The sequence below is a fragment of the Hyperolius riggenbachi genome, chromosome 3 (genome assembly GCF_040937935.1).
Source record: "Hyperolius riggenbachi isolate aHypRig1 chromosome 3, aHypRig1.pri, whole genome shotgun sequence".
Lineage (NCBI taxonomy): Eukaryota > Metazoa > Chordata > Amphibia > Anura > Hyperoliidae > Hyperolius > Hyperolius riggenbachi.
In genome coordinates, this window is record NC_090648.1 from 402,052,070 (window position 1) to 402,072,569 (window position 20,500).

The 20,500-nt window shown below is 42.0% G+C and overlaps 1 protein-coding gene across 5 annotated transcripts in view; it reads right to left on the minus strand.

Moving 5' to 3' along the window:
• The window catches only part of TENM2 (teneurin transmembrane protein 2), a 4,210,084-nt gene extending 4,190,017 nt beyond the window's left edge, over positions 1–20,067 (minus strand). For all 5 annotated transcript variants that reach the window (XM_068277420.1, XM_068277423.1, XM_068277418.1 and 2 more), the window contains exon 1: positions 19,738–20,067. The gene's annotated coding sequence lies outside the window, so the exon portion shown is untranslated. The remainder of the gene's footprint in view (positions 1–19,737) is intronic.
• Positions 20,068–20,500: the final 433 nt, after the last annotated feature.

Consider the following 20,500-nt stretch of genomic DNA (forward strand, 5'->3'; position numbering starts at 1 on the left):
ATACACACACACACATATACACACACCAGAGACTTATTTCTGCTGTATTTTTGTGGATTTTTTTTTTTTTTTTTTTTTTTTTTACAATTTGCCTCTACACAATTATAGTGTATAGCCTATATGCATTTTCTATAAAGATAGCAAAAAGAATGTATTATTTGCAAGAGGCGTTTGCCATTCTGGAGCGTGACAGCAGCAGCGAATCGGAGGATGATTTGGAGTCCACAGATATTGATTGGCTGCCGTCCGAGTCAGAAAGCGACTCAACGGACAGCGATTCTGAGTCTGCTGGGCCATCCACAGCGCAGCCATCTAGGAGCGAGGGGCAGGCAAGGGGCATTAGTGACACTGACACTGCTTCTGAAAGAGGGTCACCTATAGCTACCTCCAGCAATGCCATCCCAAGAGGGCTGCCAGGCCAAGGCAAAAGCATGCCAGCAAGGGTACCACAGAGGGAACCGCTATCCTATGATCTAAGCCACCCACAATGAACGGCATCTAATATGGAGACCCCTAACCTCCCTCCCTTCACAGCCAGGAGTGGCCTATTAGTAGACACCAGCAACATGCAGCCCATTGACTTTTTTGAACTTTTTTTGCCAGAGAGCTTCTTGCAGTATGTCTGATCAGAGCAATATCTATGCCCAGCAACGCATAGCAGACCATCCCACCTCTGTGTTAGCTTCCCACTGGACCCCTGCCACTTACCCGTGATTTGAACGTTTTTTGGGGATTGACTTTCAATATGGCCCTTTGTCCATTACCTGAACAGCAACTGTACTGGATAAACGATCCAATCCTTTGCAACCCAATTTATTAGTCCAGAATGTCCAGACGCCGCTACCAAATGCTGCTAACCTGCTTGCATTTTAGCAATAATGCAGACCACCTCCCACCTGACAACCCAGCCCATGACCGACTATTTAAATTGAGGCCCTTCATCGACCATTTAAATAGAACTTTTGCAGAAAATACATGCCAGAGCAAAGAATAGCCATCGACGAGTCCTTAATCCCTTTCCGTGGGAGGCTGGCAATCAAACAATATATACCCAGTAAAAGGTCACGGTACAAGATAAAACTGTACAAGTTGTGTGAAAGTGGGAGTGGCTATATCTATTCACTAAAACTATGAAGGGAAGGACAGCTTAATACAGCCTCCTGGATGCCCTTCCCTACATGGGTACAACAGAGAGGATAGTACTGGACCTCCTCAACTCTCTACTCCACCAGGGTTACCACCTTTACATGGACAATTTTTATACGAGTGTCCCACTATTCAAACATTTATTTTCAGTCCAGACTCCAGCCTGCGGAACTGTCAGGGCAAATCGCAAAGGCCTGCCATCAGAGGTCGTTCATAAAAAACTGAAGAGGGGGTAGACCTGCAGCCAACGGAGTAACGAGCTGCTCGCTTTCAAATTTAGAGATAAGTGCGATGTCTTAGCCCTCACCACCATCCACTCTGAGGCAACAACAACTGTGAGGACTCGTAGTCGGGAAGTAGTAAAACCACTGGCCATCGCTGAGTACACCAAGTTCATGGGGGCAGTGGACTTGTCCGACCAGGTTTTGGCACCATACAGGCTCAACAGGAAGAGGAAGATCTGGTACAAAAAAAAAGTGGCTCTATATTGTTTCCAGGTGTGCCTCCAAAACGCCTTTGTCCTGTAATAAATAAATAAAAAAAAAAAAAAAAACGGGTAACGGACTCTTTTTTTTAAAGTTCCAGCAGGCGATAATTACATGTCTCCTTTTTCAATCTGGACAACCTGCCCCAAACCCAGACCAGCTTCGTGCAGAAAATGTTGCCAGATTTGAGCTAAATCAATTTCCTGCCCCACTCCCCCCAACTGCATCAAAAACCATACCCCCAAAAAAGGTGCAGAGTTTGCAGGAAAAATCACGTTCAAAGGGACACACAGTATCATTGTCCGAAATGTCTGTCCAAAGCAGCACTATGCCTTAATCCCTGCTTTGAGACCTATCAGGGCTGTGGAGTCGGAGTCGTGGAGTCGGGCAATTTTGGGTGCCTGGAGTCGGAGTCGGGAAAAAATGCACCGACTCCGACTCCTAATGAATTTGTAACTGTAATTAAAATAGAAAATATGATAAAATGTTCTATTTCTCAGATAATAGTCATTAAAAATAATGTATATATACAGGAAAGAAAGCAGGGGAGGAGGGGTTGCACTTTGCTTTAGATCAGCTTTGAAAATCAGACCACTTACTGTAGGTCCTACCAACTCGTTTGAATGCTTGGGGGTGCAACTTTCAGCTGAGGAAAACATTAACATATTGCTGATCTACCGCCCACCAGAAAAATACTCAGACTTCCTTGAGGAACTTGTAGACCTCCTATGCAACCTAACACTGGAACACCCCAGATGGATTGTTCTTGGAGATTTCAATACATGGGTGGACGACTCCTCTTCACAATTTGGAAAAGAGCTACCCCGTGCCTTACATGAACTGGGCTTCCTCCAATCAATCAGCTCTGCTACTCACAGGAAAGGTCACACTCTGGACCTTATATTCCATACTGGGCTGTCAATAGCCAATGTGGAAATTAATCCTGTTGCCTGGTCAGACCATCACTCTATCCACTTCTCCCTCTCAATACCAGCCGTCAAACACCAGGTCAAGAATCAAATAAAATATCGCCGCTTAAAAGGGCTAACACCTCAACATATCCGAGATAACCTTAGCTTTGATGAATTAACTGACTCCAGCTTGGACCCTGATACTCTGGTGTTTAAATACAACAAATGTGTGTCCTCCACCTTTGAGACCATTGCTCCTCTGCGCACCAAATATCTTACTCCACACCATCATGCACAGTGGTTTGATGACGCTATAAAAGAGCTGAAAAGACAAGGCTGAAAACTTGAGGCTGTAACGCAAATCTCAGTCCCCAGAAGACAAACATGCCTTAATCTTCCACTTGAAGAGCTACCAAAACGTAATCACGGGAAAAAAAATCATCCTTTCTATCACAAGAGATTGAAAATGCAGTTAACAAACCAGCCCAACTGTTCCGCACAGTGGAAAGACTCTGCAACCCAGCATGTCAAAAACTTAATATCGAGTCTTCAAAGGACCTCTGTGACCAATTTGCCCATTTCTTCACAGACAAAGTCTCCGCTATAAGGTCCGCCATCCAACTTACAGCATCTGAGCCTAATATAACGCTGAAGACCATTAGCAGAGACAACGTAACACCTTGGTCAAACTTCAAAGAAATTGATGACGAAGTCACATCAAGCATCCTCCTTCACGTCCGCCTAACTACCTGTGACCTGGATCCTGGCCCAACACAGTTCATGTTGAACTGCCCCGACCTGTTCATACCAGTGTTCCTCAAAATTGTTAACTGTTCCTTACAATCAGGGATATTTCCTGCTTTACTGAAGGAAGCAATCATCAGGCCTCTCCTCAAAAAACCCTCCCTGGACCCAGATGCAATGACCAGCTACAGACCTGTCTCTAACCTCCCCTTTCTGGGCAAGCTAATTGAAAAAGCTGTATACCTCTAGCTAGAAGCCAGAATTCTACAAAATAACAGTTATGACCCATTCCAGTCTGGCTTCAGTAAACACCACAGCACTGAAACTGCCCTCATCCAAATATGCAACCACCTGCTCATGGCAAGAGACAGAGGAGAGTGCTCGATCCTCATACTGCTAGACCTTTCTGCAGCCTTTGACACAGTTGACAATGACATCTTGATAAACAGGCTACAGGAATACTGCAGCATTGATGGCATAGTACTTCAGTGGTTCCAATCCTTCTTGAGTGGCAGAACCCACAAAGTGTCTATGGGGCCCTTCCTGTCCACCCCTGTAACACTTAAGTATGGGGTGCCCCAGGGCTCAATCCTCTCTCCCCTGCTTTTCACGATTTACATGCTACCGTTGGGAAAACTAATCCAAAAACATGGCCTGACATACCACTGCTATGCAGACGACACCCAACTATATCTTTCCTTCAAGCCTGGTGTGACAGACCCAACTCTAACTATAAACGCCTGCTTACGTGAACTACAGCAATGGATGAATGACAACTGGCTGAAACTGAATGCAGACAAAACTGAAGTCCTTCTGATTGGAGGGCAAAGCATGATAACAACTTAACTTGCAGTCTTCACCACTGGGAATAGGAGGCACGGATCTACGCAGCTCTGATCATGTGCGTAGCCTGGGAGTTCTAATTGATGGGGATTTAAACTTCAGAACTCAAATCTCTGCTGTGGTGAAATCATCCTATTTTCACCTGAAGAACATTGCAAAAATCAAGCACCTCATACCCCCAGAAGATCTGCCAACCTTAGTCCACACCTTCATCACATCCCGACTGGACTACTGCAATGCTCTCTACACTGGCCTTCCAAAAACAGTCTTGTACCGCCTACAGCTGATACAGAATACTGCTGCCAGACTGCTAACGAACCAACCCCGTCACTGCCACATAACGCCAGTCCTGCATTCCCTTCACTGGCTACCTATAGAATGGAGGGTCCTATTCAAGATCGGCCTACTGACATTTAAATCCCTGAATAATCTAGGCCCTGGATACATGAAAGATATGTTACAGCTGCGTAGCAATCCCCGCATTCTCAGATCCACAGGTTCTAATAATCTAGTCATACCCAGAGTCAACTTGGAAACTTTTGGTCCCAGAGCCTTCTGTCATGCTGTCCAGGGCTGTGGAGTCGGTCCAAAAATTCACCGACTCCGACTCCTCAGTTTAGGATTCCTCCGACTCCACGACTCCGACTCCTCTAATTTGCATATTACAAATTTGTTGATTAAATGTATGTAACATGAAATTCGTCTCTTAACTGCCAACGCTTAGGAATTTTACAAGACAACTGAAGTGAGAAGGATATGTAGACTACTATATTTATTCCCTTTAGACTAAAACTAGTCCTTGGTAAGAGTACTTGTAAAAGGTACAAACCGGAACAAAGAACATCTATCAGGCCCTAGGCAATGTAAGTGTGGGTACATGTAAGCATGATGTGCAGGTACTCTACAGGGGAATGAGGAGATTGTAAACAGACAACACCTCTGTGTTCAATGTGCACAGCATTCTCAATGGATTCCCTGAAGCTCTGTGGGGAGTGCATATGTAGAGTATACTACTACTGTGTAACAAAGTAAACCTGAGACAGATGAAATTAAAGTTTTATACATACCTGGGGCTTCCTCCAGCCACCTTCAGGATAATCAGTCCCTCGTTGTCCTCCTCCACCACCTGGATCTTCTGCTATGAGTCCAGGTACTTGAGCCAGTCAGGCGTAGTGCGCATGCACACACTCCGCCGCCAGGAGCATACTACACCTGTGCAGCACTATTGCGCAGGTGCAGAATGTTCCTGGCTGTGGGAGCGGCATGCGGCCGGACAGCGCTGACTGGCTGAATTACCAGGACTCATAGCAGAAGATCCGGGTGGTGGAGGACAGTGAGGGACTGATTAGCCTGAAGGGGGCTGAAGGAAGCCCCAGGTATGTATAAAACTTTACTTTTCATCCGTCTCAGTTACCCTTTAATTTGTAGTCACCAAACCAAATTTTAACAACATATCAAATTATTTGATTTCATCAGCAAAGGGAGTGCATAAATTTGCATAAATCAGCATCAATGCAGAATTATTTCCATCTCGTTGACCATCTCTATTAGTGACACAGCTACACATCAGGCTTTATTCTTACAGCATAGATGTTATTTAGTATATATGTTACGGTCAGAACCCGAAGTGTGGCCACTTCGCGTTCTGGCCAGCCACTTCGGGTTCTGGCCGGCCAATGTGCGAAGTGGCCGCAGTGCAGCGGCCAATGTTAGAAATGGCATGATGACACATAAGTTACAATGTATTTTATGGCCGTCACGCTGCGGCCAAATGTATTAGAAGTCTCGCACTGCCTCCTCTCCTCCTCCCCCCGCCTCTCTCATCTCCCTGCCTCTATACAATATACGGAGCAGCCGGCGGGGACACGCGTATCCCCGAGAGTCGTTCGTCGCGGCAGGGGAATCCTGCCGTTCCTGCAGAGCGGGTGCTGGCAGAAGCAATGTCTGCAGCCTCCCCGCTCTGCTGCCCTGCTGCAACGAACGACTCTCCGGGACACGCGTGTCCCCGCCGGCTGCTCCGTATGTGGTATAGGAGGCAGGGAGAAGAGAGAGGCGGGGGGGAGGAGGAGAGGAGGCAATGCGAGACTTCTAATACATTTGGCCGCAGCGAGACGGCCATAAAATACATTGTAACTTATGTGTCATCATGCCATTTCTAACAGTGGCCGCTGCGCTGCGGCCACTTCGCACATTGGCCGGCCAGAACCCGAAGTGGCTGGCCAGAACGCGAAGTGGCCACACTTCGGGTTCTGGCCGTAACATATATAAGAGATTCCTGTGTACACATCATATATACAGTCACAATCAGATATGTATATCTGTCCTTAAAAATACGGGGACTGCTTTTTTTGAAGCAGCACAAGTAACTAATTTTGATTGGTTTATTTCATTTTTGTGGACTAAGTACAGCTATTACTGTATATATACTGTATATATACATTATTTTTAATGATTATTATCTGAGAAATAGAACATTTTATCATATTTTCTATTTTAATTACAGTTACAAATTCATGAGGAGTCGGAGTCGGAGTCGGTGCATTTTTTCCCGACTCCGACTCCAGGCACCCAAAATTGCCCGGCTCCACGACTCCGACTCCACGACTCCGACTCCACAGCCCTGATGCTGTCCCTACGTTTTGGAACTCCTTACCTCAACAGAACAGGACAACCCCATCCCTGGACGTGTTTAAATCCAGACTGAAAACCCACCAGTTCAGTCTGGCATTTGCAGAAATATAACTTTTGTTGTGTGAATACTTCATCCTACTAATTACTGAATCTGAGAGAGCCTAAGCGCTTTGAGTCCTATGGGAGAAAAGCGCTATAGAAATGTTATTGTATTATTGTATTGTATTGTATATATACAGTAATAGCTGTGCTTAGTCCACAAAAATGAAATAAACCAATCAAAATTAGTTACTTGTGCTGCTTCAATAAAGCAGTCCCCGTATTTTTAAGGTCAGATCATACATATCTGATTGTGACTGTATATATATGATGTGTACACAGGAATCTCATATATATATATATATATATATGAGATGCTGTAAGAATAAAGCCTGATGTGTAGCCATGTCACTAATAGAGATGGTCAACGAGATGGAAATAATTCTGCATTGATGCGGATTTATGCAAATGTACGCACTCTCTTTACTGATGAAATCAAATAATTTGATATGTTAAAATTTGGTTTGGTGACTACAAATTAAAGGGTAACTGAGACGGATGAAAAGTAAAGTTTTATACATACCTGGGGCTTCCTCCAGCCCCCTTCAAGCTAATCAGTCCCTCGCTGTCCACCACCCGGATCTTCTGCTATGAGTCCTGGTAATTCAGCCAGTCAGCGCTGTCCGGCCGCATGCCGCTCCCACAGCCAGGAACATTCTGCACCTTCGCAATAGTGCTGCACAGGTGTAGTATGCTCCTGGAGGCGGAGTGTGTGCATGCGCACTACGCCCGACTGGTTAAAGTACCTGGATTCATAGCAGAAGATCCAGGTGGTGGAGGAGGACAACGAGGGACTGATTATCCTGAAGGCGGCTGGAGGAAGCCCCAGGTATGTATAAAACTTTAATTTCATCTGTCTCAGGTTTACTTTGTTACACAGTAGTAGTATACTCTACATACAGTGGTGTGAAAAACTATTTGCCCCCTTCCTGATTTCTTATTCTTTTGCATGTTTGTCACACTTAAATGTTTCTGCTCATCAAAAAACGTTAACTATTAGTCAAAGATAACATAAACACAAAATGCAGTTTTAAATGATGGTTTTTTATTATTTAGTGAATAAAAAAAAACTCAAAATCTACATGGCCCTGTGTGAAAAAGTGATTGCCCCCCTTGTTAAAAAATAACTTAACTGTGGTTTATCACACCTGAGTTCAATTTCTGTAGTCACCCCCAGGCTTGATTACTGCCACACCCGTTTCAATCAAGAAATCACTTAAATAGGAGCTATATGACACAGAGAAGTAGACCAAAAGCACCTCAAAAGCTAGACATCATGCCAAGATCCAAAGAAATTCAGGAACAAATGAGAACAAAAGTACTGTAATTGAGATCTATCAGTCTGGTAAAGGTTATAAAGCCATTCCTAAAGCTTTGGAACTCCAGCGAACCACAGTGAGAGCCATTACCCACAAAAGGCAAAAACATGGAACAGTGATAAACCTTCCCAGGAGTGGCCGGCCGACCAAAATTAACCCAAGAGCGCAGAGAAAACTCATCCGAGAGGCCACAAAAGACCCCATGACAACATCTAAAGAACTGCAGGCCTCACTTGCCTCAATTAAGGTCAGTGTTCACGACTCCACCATAAGAAAGAGACTGGGCAAAAACGGTCTGCATGGCAGATATCCAAGGCGCAAACCACTTTTAAGCAAAAAGAACATTAAGGCTCGTCTCAATTTTGCTAAAAAACATCTCAATGATTGCCATGACTTTTGGGAAAATACCTTGTGGACCGACGAGACCAAAGTTAAACTTTTTGGAAGGTGCGTGTCCCGTTACATCTGGTGTAGAAGTAACACAGCATTTCAGCAAAAGAACATCATACCAACAGTAAAATATGATGGTGGTAGTGTGATGGTCTGGGGTTATTTTGCTGCTTCAGGACCTGGAAGGCTTGCTGTTATAGATGGAAACATGAATTCTACTGTCTACCAAAAAATCCTGAAGGAGAATGTCCGGCCATCTGTTCGTCAACTCAAGCTGAAGCGATCTTGGGTGCTGCAGCAGGACAATGACCCAAAACACACCAGCAAATCCACCTCTGAATGACTGAAGAAAAACAAAATGAAGACTTTGGAGTGGCCTAGTCAAAGTCCTGACCTGAATCCTATTGAGATGTTGTGGCATGACCTTAAAAAGGCGGTTCATGCTAGAAAACCCTCAAATAAAGCTGAATTACAACAATTCTGAAAAGATGAGTGGGCCAAAATTCCTCCAGAGCGCTGTAAAAGACTTGTTGCAAGTTATCACAAACACTTGATTGCAGTTATTGCTGCTAAGGGTGGCCCAACCAGTTATTAGGTTCTTTTTCACACAGGGCCATGTAGGTTTTGAGGTTTTTTTCTCACTAAATAATAAAAACCATCATTTAAAACTGCATTTTGTGTTCAATTATGTTATCTTTGACTAATAGTTAACGATTTTTGATGAGCAGAAACATTTAAGTGTGACAAACAAGCAAACGAATAAGAAATCAGGAAGGGGGCAAATAGTTTTTCACACCACTGTATGCACTCCCCACAGAGCTGCAGGGAATCCACTGAGAATGCTGTGCACATTGAAAACAGAGGTGTTGTCTGTTTACAATCTCCTCATTCCCCTGCAGAGTACCTGCACATCATTCTTACATGTACCCACACATTGCCTAGGGCCTGATAGATGTTCTTTGTTCCGGTTTGTACCTTTTACAAGTACTCTTACCAAGGACTAGTTTTAGTCTAAGGCTGCATTTCCACTTGTGCGGTGCGAATCGCCGAGGTAAAAATTCGCATGCGGATGCGAATTTCGCATGCGGGTGCATGCGAATTTTCATGCGAAGTCGCATGCGAATTCGCATGGATGACGATGCATGCGAATTTAACCTTGGCAGTGCTGGAGTGCTTTTTCCATTGTTTCTATGCGAATTCGCATGAAAATTCGCATGAAAATTCGCATACCTAAACCGCATGCGAATTTCCTATTAAATGCATTGCATGCGATTCGCATAGCGGTATGCGGTATGCGAATTCTGATGGCTCTGCCATCCGAATTTTTTCTGCACAGAAAAACGCACAGGAATCCTGACAAGTGGAAACAGTCCCATTCACTTGTATTGCTATGCGAATTTGCATGCGAAAAACGCATGCGAATTCGCGATAGTGGAAATGAGCCCTAAAGGGAATAAATATAGTAGTCTACATATCCTTCTCACTTCAGTTGTCTTGTAAAATTCCTAAGTGTTGGCAGTTAAGAGACGAATTTCATGTTACATACTTTTAATCAACAAAATTGTAATATGCAAATTAGAGGAGTCGAGGAGTTGGAGTCGGTGGAATCCTAAACTGAGGAGTCGGAGTCGGTGGATTGTTGGACCGACTCCACAGCCCTGCCTATCATACAGTCCATTATTAGTTGTTTTTTTTTTGTACGGTATCATTGAACTGTATTTGACTCTCCGGATCTGACCTCTGGCATGGCTGACAACCACTCTATGGAATTCGAACTCTGGCATAAGTAACGACCACCCTCTGACCTCTGGCATGGCTGCCGAATTACCCTCTGACCTCTGGCATGGCTGATCTACCAAACTCTCACCCTTGGCATGGCTGCCGAACACCTTCGGACCTCCTGACTTCCACCTTTCTACAGCTTCTACAATGGTGAGTACCAATTTGTGTATGTTTAGAGACATTGTGAAGCCCTCAGTATACTTTGCTAAAGCCTGGTACACACTTTCAAGTATGATTGGCCAATCACTGACCAATTTTACTATTGAATCTTGAATAATATGAGCAGATTGTGTAGGTAAACCCTCATACTACAGTATGAGCGTTTACCTACACAATCTGCTCATACTATTCAATATTTGTTGACTCTCATACTACATGGGAAGGTGGTACAGTTGGTCAATCTTAATTGAAAGTGTGTACTGGACTTAAAAAAAGAATGACACTTTGGGGGAGAAAATTGGCCTTGAAAAAGCTGTTGGTGCTACTTGTGGTTATCAGTGTGCGGTGTGCCCAAGAAGCTATCTGATGATGTATACAGGGTATCATTTTAACCGTGACAAGCGAGAGACTATAATTTGGGATGTAGTATTGTTGAAGTCTATGTCATGTGATTTTTTTTCCCCACCAAACTGAAGAAAACTGTAAAAAAGCGCCATTTTCAAACTTGTGGTACAATTTCAGCAAAAAGGCATGAATCCAAATGTTACAAAATATGTTTATCTGAGTAGGCCTGGGTCTCTAGTTGTCAGAATGGTGAGGTTTATGACCTGTACTGAATGTTCTGAGACACCAGGGGCTTTGCTAAGAAAGAATGACTGTATTACTTTTGTTGCAAAAAATGGCCTTCAAAAATCCAATGGTGCTACTTGTGGTTATCAGTGTGTGGTGTGCCCAAGAAACTATCTGATGATATATATAGGGTATCATTTTAACTGTGACAAGTGAGAGAATATAATTTTGGATATTTGACAACTGAAACCTGTCATGTGAATTTTCTTTAGCAAGAAACTGAATGAAAAGCAAAAAAATTGTTATTTTCATATACTCGGCACCAAAATAAAAACGCTTGTAAAAAACCACACAAGTGACAGAATTGAAAATACAATACATAAATAGCTACCTTAGTCACTCAGCTTTTTAAATATGTATGCCATGATGGTATATTACTGTTACTTTTACAGATAAGGGCTTTTAATTACTGATAGAGTACAATGAAAAAACAGAAAACAGAAAACTGAAAAAATGCGCCTTTATTTCCAAATAATATATTGTGGCCATACATTGTACTAGGAACATTATTTAAAATGTTGTGATAACCGGGACAAGTGGGCAGATAAAATGTGTTGGTTTTATCTAGGTTATCTGTCCATTTTAAAACTACAGTGGTTGGAAATATAGAAATAGTGTATTTTTTCCTCTTTAAAATGCATAGAGAATAACATTATTACTAAAATAAAATATCACCCTTGAAAAGCCTAATTTGTGGCGAAAAAAACAAGCTATAGATCATTCACATGTGATGAGTAGCAATAAAGTTATCAGTGAATGAATGGGAGGAGCGCTGAAATGTAAAAGTTGTTTTGGTTTTAAAGAGACTATTAAGCGAGAATAAATCTCGCTTCAGAGCTCATAGTTAGCAGGGGCATGCGTGCCCCTGCTAAACCACCGCTATCGCGCCGCTAAACGGGGTTCATTACCTCACAAATCCCCTCCGAGCAGCCGGGGATCTCTTCCTGGTTGAGGCAGGGCTAACCGCCGCAGCCCTGCCCCACGCGCGTCTGTCAGCGTGTATCTCCGCCTCTCCCCCTCTCAGTCTTCCTTCACTGAGAGGGGCGGGGGAGAGGCGGCGATGCGCCGCTGATAGACGCGACTAGAGGCAGGGCTGCAGCCATTAGCCCTGCCTCTAGGAGCAGCAAAATCTACGACCAATTTGGTCGTTGATTTTGCGGGGGGGGGGGGGGGGGGTTGTGGGTGAAGGGACTCCCGTTTAGCCGCGGGATAGCGGCGTTTTAGCAGGGGCACACATGCCCCTGCTAACTATGAGCTCTGAAGCGAGGATTATTCTCGCTTCAGTGTCTCTTTAAGGGAAGAAACCCTGTGATCCTTAAGTGGTTAATATCAGTTCTGTCATTTGACAACAATTTCATACTTTTTTCTGTTTGTTAAAGAACACAGGAAGTACACATTACACTGTGCCTAAGATTTTCTTGCCCAACAAACAATGATACATTTTTGTCTTCTAAATCTGAACCAAAATTGCTTTAATCACAAGAGCAAGGTATTGCAGGGGCTAAAATCCTATATGCAGAGGTCTCATTTAAGTAGTCAAGGGACAAAAACAAAAACCTTCCAAGAACATTTCAGTTGCAGAATGTAAAGACCTGTGCAGGACTTGTCCAAATATGCCCTTCTGTTTTTGATCACTGGTTTGCTTTTTTCTGCTTAAAATAAATTCTGAATTTAACATCAGAATTATACATTTACAGTACATGTAAGTAGTCTCTGATAATACTAACCCTAAATAACTGAAGGTTATGAAACACTATGAAACACTCAGGGTTGAATTAATGGGTGATTTATTTTTTACCAAGTCTTTTCTTCTAAACCACTTAATCAAGTTCAAGGTAAGAAAAAAAATCCCTTGCTTTTGGCATATTAAACATAAAAAAGTTAAATAATATCCCTTAACCACCTTGCCTAACTAACCATTCTGAGAAACAGACACATCAGAATACCAATATGAAATGTTACCATTGGCTGCAGAAGGCTTACAAATAGAACATAAAGCAATGTAAAATCACAGAAAAACAAAATCCAGCCTGAATAATGTAAAACCAAAACTGTTTGATATTGTTCTCCCAGTACAGTGCAACTTTACAGCTTAAACCTGAACACGATATAGCTGTATTTTAGCAACCATTTATTATAGCAAATAAGGTTTATTAATAGACAGAATGACAGTTTTAAGCTTGATACATAACCTATAAGGATTTATTTTGGATTAAAGGACCACTATCACAGAAAAGTGTAAAAAGTAAAATACATGTAAACACATACTTCTTATTTGTATGTTTCTTCCAGAGTAAAATGAGCCATAAATTACTTTTTTTCCTATGTTGCTGTCAATTAAAGGTAGAGAAAATCCGACAGAACTTACAGGTTTTGGATTGGTCCATCTCATGGGGCATTTTTAGTATTTTGTTTATTGCTTACAAAAACAATCTCTGGAAGGGAATCTATACACAGATGTTGCCTCCCCCCCCCCCCCACCTTTGCACACAATTTTGGCAATTGGACTCAGCAACTGACATTCACTAAGTGCTTTTGAGATAAAGAAAACCCTGAGAATGCCCCACGAGGAAATAAGCTAGTCAAAAACCTGTCAGTTCTGTCAGATTTCTACTGCCTCCTGTAAGTTACAGAAGCATAGGAGAAAAGTAATTTATAGCTCATTGTACTCTGGAAGCAATGTACTTCCTATGCTTATGTACTTCAATGCTGGGTACACACAGTACGTTCCCGCACTCGATTCCCGTCGATGCGCCGCTCAATTCGTTTATTTCTGACATGTCCGATTCGCGTCTCGATGGATTGTTAGGTCGATTTGCCATACTTTACATGGCATTCAACCTAAAAATTATCGAAATTCACTCGGAAATAATCGAATCGTCGGGAATCGAGCGGCGCATTCGATGCGGGAATGCAACGTGTGTACCCAGCATAAGTTGTATGTGTTTTCATGCATTATAAATTTTACAAATTTTCACGATAGTGGTCCTTTAACTGGCACACAGGTATAATATTCCATAGCTAAACATTAAAACACTTATCAGCATCTACTTGGAAGAAACTAATGTTGCTCTAAGTGGCTAAATCACTGTGATAATCATATTTTTTAATGGTTAAAGGCCAACTCCCATGTTCAAAATTCACCAAATAACCCCTAAATCCTGCAAGATTTCTATGCAATATACAGTTGTGTTAAAGCTAGAAAATAATTTTGAGATGCTCATGATGTGGTGCATTGTATGTATACAGGTGTGCAGGGCCGGTTTAAGCAACAATGGGGCCCCAGGGCAAAATAAACCTGGGGGGGCCCCCCCAACATATACCCCGGAACAAAAATCAGCATTAGGGGACCTTTTTTGCAGCTGGTATAGTCAGGGTGTGAAGTCCCAATCGTTCAGAGCTCCACATTCTGGCTATCCCAGCCTGCATGGGGTACAAGGGGTTACAAAGTTTCAGGAGGGGGGACCCCACATAATTTAAAAAAAAAAAAAAATTCCCACACTCTAAACATAAAAAAAATTGGGAAAATAGGAAAAAAATACCAGGGATCTTCATACAGCCATATGGCGGCTGTATAGCGATCCCTATAACACAATCAAAAAAACGCGCTGATATCACTTCTCGGGTGAATATAAATTGGTGGTGCGCTGCTTAAAAATTAACAAAGTCCAATTTAAAACATCAAATCAGCTGCGCACTGACGTTCCCGTGTCTAGACACCCCCTCCACATGCAAGGTTCAGTCCCAAGTTTTCACCAAATGTACAATTTTGCCCTCGCAGTCGGCTACCACAATTACCACTTCGGCGAGACACCACCACCACACCCCAAGCAGTGGGCACTCACCGCATCAAACTGACCCTCTATTAGATGGGTCTCCAGCGCTTATGGGGTCATATGGCCACCCCCTGCCTTTTCGAGCAAGTCTGTCCACTGCTTCCACCTTTTCTCACACCTCAAAAGACATATTTGGAATACTCATAGCGTAAAACCATAAAAACTGTTTATTAATAAAATCAATTTTGCACTCACAAGCTTAGACGTTTTCATAGGCACAGAGTTTTTGTGGGCTCTACCCCAATCGTTGGCCGCTGGGTGGGCTTGTTGCGCTGGCGTGGTCAGCTCCTCCCGGCTTCCCAGCGTTTGGATACGCAGTCTAGAGAAGTATAGAGGTCACATCTGGGGGGAGGAGGAGTGAGGGGCGGAAGGAGTATTGGTATCGGTATATTAGGAAGACAGGGTAATGGCCGCATATGCTTCTGATGAGTCGCAGATAGCGACGAAACTAGTAAAGCTAGTGGCCAAGGAGAGACGTGAAGCCAGAGGGGGAAGCCGGGAGGAGCTGACCACGCCAGCGCAACAAGCCCACCCAGCGGCCAACGATTGGGGTAGAGCCCACAAAAACGCTGTGCCTATGAAAACGTCTAAGCTTGTGAGTGCAAAATTGATTTTATTAATAAACAGTTTTTATGGTTTTACGCTAGGAGTATTCCAAATATGTCTTTTGAGGTGTGATGATCCTGTGAGAAAAGGTGGAAGCAGTGGACAGGCTTGCTCGAAAAGGCAGGGGGTGGCCATATGACCCCATAAGCGCTGGAGACCCATCTAATAGAGGGTCAATTTGATGCGGTGAGTGCCCACTGCTTGGGGTGTGGTGGTGGTGTCTCGCCGAAGTGGTAATTGTGGTAGCCGACTGCGAGGGCAAAATTGTACATTTGGTGAAAACTTGGGACTGAATCTTGCATGTGGAGGGGGTGTCTAGCCACGGGAACGTCAGTGCGCAGCTGATTTGATGTTTTAAATTTGTATAGCGATCCCTGGCCAAAGCGCTGCGGCTGCGTATAGACCCCCTGGAAACCCCATCAGGAAATTTATTGCGCTTTCGTTTGATGCATGTAAAATTACTCTACCGTTAGGTTTGCTACTGAAAGTGACATTTACCGCATTTAAAACTATACTTTTTTCCTTCTAAATTTTAAAATCGATTTTCTCAAAAACTATAAGGTCTTTTTGAAAAATTGTATTTTCTTCTTATTTCTAATGATCTCCTTAACATATCCTGCAAATTTAGGATTTCTAGCATGTAAGGTGGATTTGCTATTAACCATTAAAGTCGGCAGGTTTTTCAATTTTTTTTTTTCCCTTTGAAACTTTAAAATAGTTTTTCTCAAAAACTATAAGGCCGATTTGCAAACATTTTTTTTCCTCTTGTAGCCACTGGGGGCCCCTACAAGCTCTGGGGCCCTGGAGCAGCTGCCTGCTTTGCCTTAATGGTAGCGCCGGCCCTGCAGGTGTGATACATACATACATACATACATACATACATACATATGCACACACCTGCACATGTAGCAGAGGTCACAAACACTGTGGATTGCTAAGCTGTCATTTGATGTTATAAGTCTTCAAATAAATGTGTGTGCAGATAGCGGTCAGTACTTACTTTAACTGCATCAGTAAAATATCCATCAATGCAGTGTGATTACAATCCTCTTGGACACATTTCTCATTTTACCACAAAGACTATCATAACTGTTTCATATCCAGGAGTGCTTTACAAGCAAAATTCACATTAACTTTTCTCTATTTTCATCCTTCCTTTTAGACTTAAGAAAGTAGTCTAACTTTTTTTTTTTTTAATCAAGCTTAAACAACTCTGCTAGCCACATCTTTGTGTGTTTATTTGTGGTGGCTAATGTTCATCGGATCTACGGATAAGGTTCTGCGCCCCTTACAACTAGTACAGAATGCTGCAGCCAGACTCATAGCCAATGCCCCCCAAAGCTCACGCATCACCCCAGCACTGCAAACTCTTCACTGGTTGCCAGTAAAATGGAGAATCCATTTTAAGATCTGCCTGCTGACATTCAAGGCTCTAAACCACATGGGACTCAAATACATAGTGGATCTATTGGAACTTTATGCCCCTCCACGCACCCTCCGCTCTGCCAACAAGATTAATCTGGTTATTCCCAGGACAAACTTAACATTTGATGCTCTGGCCTTTTCCTATGCAGCCCCTACTCTATGGAACTCACTTCCACAATCAGTACGAGAGGCTCCTTCTCTGGACAGTTTAAAAAAAAAAAAAAAAAAAAAAAAGGCTAAAAACCCACCTCTTTTCCCAAGCCTTTGAGACTGCATAATGCAGGGTCAAAGCGCTTTGAGTCCCCAGGGAGAAAAGCGCTATAAAAATTGTTATGTTTTTTTTTTTTGTTTTTGTTTTTTTTTTTTACAGATTTTTTTTTTTATTTCTCAGATGGTAATCACTATATTAATGAGAGCATCTGTCTCCAACCCCTAATAACCATGTTAGGCTTCTGTCACATATTTTACTATGCTTACATTTCGTTGAAGATAATCAAGAGGAAGGGTGTTAACTATTAAAATTGCCATGGGTTACTTAGATGTATCTTTAACATATTTGTTGCATCATTTTTCATAGTTTTGAAAGAATACAAGAATAAGCATAAATCCAAAATTATCCACTAATTTTACTTTAGACTGCACAAAGGCATAATTATTCAATTCTTGAGCTTAATTACTCAGATAAGTGACAACAGCAGGTACTAGGTTAGGGTCTACTTTGCTGTTGTAATCCAAATGCTTAGGCAACCATTTTTCTACTCTCTAGCAGCATCTACTGGTAAAAGGATACAGAAGCCTTCACATAGATACCAAGACAGCACCAGTAACACCTGCTTGTGTAACCACAAATAAATGTACCAGGACATAATTTACTATGATTCTTTTATGCTCTTATGTTCTGTATAATCACGATAACAGTAAACTCAAATAAAATGTACTAAGCTTGAACACATAATATGCATACGCATAAATATACAGAACATGTAGAAGGGGAAAAAGACACAAAATCCTCTGGGATTCCAACACAATAATTCATAATCCATTCATATTTGCAGCCTTAAAAACGTGCAAAATCACGTACAATTAACCAGGCTGTAACTGTAACACTTTCAAGATGTGTTTGCACTCTGGAGCACTTACCTGTGGTATCTAAAAATAAAACACCCCAGTATTTCATAGAAAGCATATCATGAAAACACAGTTTTGTATCAGAACATATGGGACACCATTTGGCACCAATTATATCAAATTCTAATCTGATGTTAGCAAGATTTTATATGAACTCATTCAGCACTAAAGTGTCCTGCTGCTTACTGATGTTGCAGGCCCATCCACATCTCATTGGGATACAGCAAAATCAAGCCTCTATAAATGCCCTGCACCACTACAGCAAGAGATCCAAGTGTCAACAGCCTTATTGTCAAAGAAATCTTGAATATGTATTTTTAAACTGTGAATTGAAATGTGCTGCTTCTAAGTTACATCTTTAAAATATATAAACTTGCCATATCTAGGGAGACTATTTGTATCTCTTGTCCCTGCATGCAATGAGGCCAGATTGGATTAGTTAGCAATTCAGGATATTCAAGGAGGAAGAAAAAAAAAAATCAATGGGTGCATAAAAGCTGTGTAATCAAGATCCTTTTTGTGAGCAGAGGAGCTATGCTAGGTCAACTAATTTATCATATTCTTACATATTCCAAGTGCACTTTGTATATTCAGTTGCCACTGATATGCTGTGCGTTCAGAATAAAGGCTGCATTTTAGTATGGAAATTTTGGGGTTGGCACCATTTCATCAAAGGAGGAAAAAAAACCCAAAAAACATCACATCCCATAAAAAAAAAATAAAGAAAGAACTAATAAAGAAAAAAAAAAATCATGCAGCCAGCCAAATACCAGCAGCACCTGTCTCTCCCCTTAACTTCATTTCCAACAGCTTCAGCTTGTCTTATTCAAACATGCAATAAAGAAAAATACTTCATTTGCCTAAACTGCTGTTCTCAAGCAAACTTAATTTCCCAGCCAAAAATGAAACAATTGCCCCATCAGCATGGTGCGTGCCTATGTATCAGTAGAAGGAGGAATTTAACACAATTCATACAACCAAGATGCTGGTATTTATTTTTATGTGCTGTAGTTTTATACCTATATTGTATGGAATCATACACTTTAAGGGCCCCACAGAACTGACAGTACATCAGTCGACATGCATTGCAATACATCCTGAATAAAAACACAGATACATTGAAATTTCTGCAGTTTTAAGATATTTCCCATCTGATGCAGCCAAGAGATTCAGTAGTGTGTATAATATATATGTGTATAATATATATATATATATATATATATATATATATATATATATATATATATATATATATATATATATATATATATATATATATATATATATAATGATGCTTCCTAGGCAACTGTTTGCCAGTTCTACATAATATGCAGTTTCATTATTATCTCTAAATACAAATGCCTTGTAAAGCTTGTGCAATTAGGCAGTAACCAGATAAGCAAAATAGGCTGCAGTATGCATGGCAGACAGATTCGGATTGAAAAAAAAAGCCATCGTATCTTTAAATGAATATAGCAACTTCTCTCCCTGCTACAGGCATGCTTGGCCGTCAGGGAAAAATCACAATCAGACGATAGAAATGTACAGGAAAACAAGGGAAACCTTGATATGATACAACAGCAGAGACATAATGCAATCTTACCTGCCTCTGATGTAGGCTTCCTTTCCTTATTAGTCGGCTGAAGCATTGCTAGCGTTTGATAGTGAATGTATGCTGATTCGACGGGTAGGTTATTTCGTCGGTACCCCGTCCCTCTATTTTGTATATCCGTAAGAATCTTCACAGCTACAGAGTCCTTGTGCTTGCTAGAAAACACTTGCAGTAAAGTGTATCTTTCTATCACCCCTTCCCCACCGCTGCGTCTTCCTCCTCCTTTTTTAAATCCCCTCTTCAGGAAGGAGAAAGGTAGCGATCTGACACACCAGCTCAGTCTTGTGCAAGAAGGCAGCAGAGAAGCTCTGAATGCAACTGAGCTTCACACATGATTAAAACTCGCCTGAGAGGCTCTGGCGAAAGCACCACTAGGCGTGAGTACAAGAAGAGAGAAGAGGGACGAGTCAATGGAATGTGACAACGTATGTGAATCAAAAGACACAATGCAAAGCCACAGATAGGTACAGTAAGGAGAAAGTCACAGGAGGGGATAGGTGGGGAAATGAACAATGTAGAAAAGCATGAATACAGGAACACGAATTAGATTTACGGAAGCAGAACAAAGCATGTTTTTTCACTATTCCGTAGCTTGAATATGCATTTCTTTTCTCTTTTTCAATACCATTCACACGTCCTTTACCTTAAAAAAGGTGGAACAGATAAATAACTGTGCTGCAGTATTGCTTTTATGTTTTTTTGCTGACCTAGTGGGCAGTTCAGTCCTCTGTATGTTGTGTTTGTGTGTACATAT